Source organism: Propithecus coquereli, unplaced genomic scaffold (genome assembly GCF_000956105.1).
Source record: "Propithecus coquereli isolate 6110/MARCELLA unplaced genomic scaffold, Pcoq_1.0 Scaffold140, whole genome shotgun sequence".
Taxonomy (NCBI): domain Eukaryota; kingdom Metazoa; phylum Chordata; class Mammalia; order Primates; family Indriidae; genus Propithecus; species Propithecus coquereli.
The window spans coordinates 3,301,858-3,305,502 of NW_012138303.1; positions in this window are offsets into that span (position 1 = coordinate 3,301,858).

Here is a 3,645-nt window from a genome sequence, read left to right on the forward strand (position 1 = left end):
GAAATAACAGAGAAGGACAGAACTTTAGATGACTGAAAAGACCATTTAAGTTGTTAAAATGCATTATGTATAGGGTAATCGTCATGATATTATTTTGTTGATGTCTCTATGCACACTTTCAATAATTCCAGTGTTTTCACCTTGATTTTTGTTTTGTTGGTGTAGGTATTTTAGTTTCTGGAATATAGAAGCACAACCTGGTCATGATAACCCTATTCCTGGACAGCCATTGATCCATTCTCTCTATAATAACCTGCCAGCTCTATCTGTGGCAGATTATTTGTTATTTTTTCATCCATTTCTACCCTGAATTTTAAAATCTAGCTTTGATTCCCAAGTTTGCCTGAACAAAGTTGTAGGTGGCCAAGAATCAAATGAGTTATTTTTAGCCCCTTATAACAGAGAACTTCTACTTCTCTGTGACTTTCTCTGGAGTAAACTTGCCTCCAGTTTCAAGCAGCGCAAAGAAGTGCTGCTTTGATATCAAAGACTCTCTCCCTTCCTTTCCTGTTCCTCCTATCATCCATATCTACTCTTTCCAAATCCCCATACACACAGCCTAGCTCAGAACTAATGTGTGGGATTTTTTATATTGTTATAAATGATAAAGAATTCTTACTCATAGGTCACAATTGGGGAGTCATTTTTTCCTTTCTGAAAGTCTCAGAAATTAGAAAATCGGTGCTTGTGAACATACTTTTTTAAAATATAGAATGTAAATGATAGTTATTAATGGAGATCACTTTGCAATCCAAGATATAAAGAATATAGCATCATTCTGGCTGTTAAGCAGAGCAGAGTGAGATGGAGTTACCTCCTAGCCTAAGAAAAAAAATAAATCTACACATAGCCTATATCTAAAGTAGCATCTATGTCATCTTCCCACATGTAAACTTATTTATGAGTCACTGACTGAAAAAAAATATGTGTTTCTTGAACATCGAGAGTCTCAGGGATTTTTCTTTTCCACTATCAACCTCTATAACACCTGCTAAAATTACTGTCTTTGAAACAAGAGTCAAATAAGACAGGGAGATATAACCTCCAATAAAAGTGAGATGAACACTCTTTAATCCAGTAGTTTCCTATCCATTCAACAGGCCCTTATCTATATTGTCATGGTTTAAAAAATAGATAAATAAGACTTGTTAGATAATGGGAATTATTAGATTTTCAAATGCCAGATAAGAAACGCAGATTATTGTGTGGAGTTTCATTACTAGGAATAAGACTCACTCTACACCCCTGTTGTTCTTAGTACTTTTTAAATTGTTTTCCCCGAGAAGGAACTTTATGTATCAGCAAAGGCAACATTCTTACATGCCAGTAACCGGAGACAGAGCCTCAATAGACTCTGACTTGATACTCCCAACATCATTCCAAATCAAGAGTGAAATTGTGATACAGTTTTTTAAAATGTGGCTATAACAAAAAAAGTTGATTAAAGCCATAAATATCAAAGAGCATAATACCTTAATTCAAATAAACCTTTGTTTAATCAATTGTTCATTTACTTATTTATGCAGCAAATATCAAGTAGTAATCAAGAGCCTACTATGTGCCAGGCTTTAATTTAATATTGGGGATAAAATTTTTTAAAAAATTCCAACTTTCTTGGAGCTTATACTTTGACAGTTTGAAAGGCAATAAATAAATGAGTAAAATACATATGTTGGTAATAGAGGGTAAAAAGGAAAAAAGTGAATAAGAAAGATGAGAAAATTTGATGGGCAGAATGAAATTTTAGATTGGGTGGCTAGAAAAGACATTGCTGAGAAGTAAAGCAAACAAATGAGAAAAAAAAAATGCTTCTATTGACAAGTACAATAACCACCTCCCAACACCCAAGGAAGAAATTACAAGGGAGAAGAGAAAACTAGCACAATGAAACTGAATTAATATCCTTAAACAAGTATTTGGAGATGTAAAAAAAATACCATGTATCAAAAATTCAAAACTAAAAACAGAAATGGACAAAGAACAGGAAGAAATAAGATAAAAATTGATTGATATCAGGAAAGAAACAGAAGAAAGAGTAAAATCATATCAGAAATGAAGACTGAACTAAAATGTGCAGAAAAGTCCTGCTTTCGATATAGCAGTGTACCCCTTCTACACAAAACACAAAATCCAAAATATAAAATAATTACCTGAGTATTCAGGTAACAACATCGGGCATATTGAGGTGGAGAGTGCAGGAAACATTCACCGAAGTAGACTATATCTGAGCAATAAAATGAACCTCAATAAACGTAAAAGACTAGAAAGCAGACAGAATGTGTTCTCTGACTGTAGTGGAATAAAACTAGACATCAGTAACAAAATAATACAACTAGAAATAAATCACAAAGTTTTTTTAAATCTCTAAAAATGTGGACATTAAACACCTCAAAATAATTCATAGTAAAGAGGAGGTCTCAGGGAAAATTAATAAAAATATATAGAACTGAATAAAAAAAGATAATATATCAAGAAATGTGTGATGCAGCTGAAATAGTGCTGAGGAGGAAATGTATAGCACTAACTGCTTACAACAAAAAAGAGGAAAAGTTTCAAATCAATAACTTCAGTTTTTATTGCAAGAAAGTAGGAAAAGAAGAGCAAAATAAATCCAAAGCAAGAAGAAGGAAGGAAATTATAAAGATCTGAGCTAAAATTAATAAAATTGATAATAGGAAAATAATTGATAAAATCTGTGAAACAAAACGTTGGTTCTTGGAAAATATCAATAAAATTGAAAAACTTCTAGTAAGATTGACAAAATTAAAAAAGAGAAAACACCAATATTGACACAGGAAACTGGTAAGAGAAAACAGTAGAGGACCATTCCAGAGTGTTTTGCATTGGTATCTGTAAGGTTTTATCTCTTAAGCTGGATTGTGCACACGTGTGTAGTTCCGTGGAACTCGATCCCATGTATAGCTTCACATAACCCCCACCACAGTCAAGATATAGAACTGTTCCGTCAGCACAAAGGAAATCCCTTGGCTACTGCTTTATATATTAATAGTAGCGCCCACACACCCACCCCATTCCTGTCCCTTGGCAACCACTAATTTGTTCTTCGTTTCTAAAGTTCTGTCATTTTGGGACTATCATATAAACGGAATCGTAATGCTTAAGAGTGGGATTTTGGGTCATAACAAAGGGCATATTTAGTTTTTTAAGAAACTGCCAAACTGTTTATCAGAGTAGGTATTTCAATTTACATTCCCACCAGCAATATATATGATAATCAGTTTCTCTGCATCCTCCCCAGAATTTGGTATTATCACATTAAAAAAACTGTTTCCTTCTGATGTACAAAAATGCAATTGAGTTTTAAAAAATTACCTTTGCATCCCTACCTTGTTGATTATTTTAATTTTCACTATAGACAATCATGTCATCTGTAAATAATAACTATTTTATTCATTCCTTTCTGATCCTTAGACATTTCATTTCTTTGTCTTGTTTTACTCTTCTTGCTGGAACTTCTAGTAAAAGGTTGAAAAGAAATGGTGATAACAGACACACACATTTTGTTTCTTTAATGGAAATGCTTTTAATATTTCATCACTAGGTGTGCTGCTAAAGGTACTTACTGGTGATATCCGATTAAGGAAGCTGTCTTTTATTACTGACTTGTTAAGATGTTTTTATTAT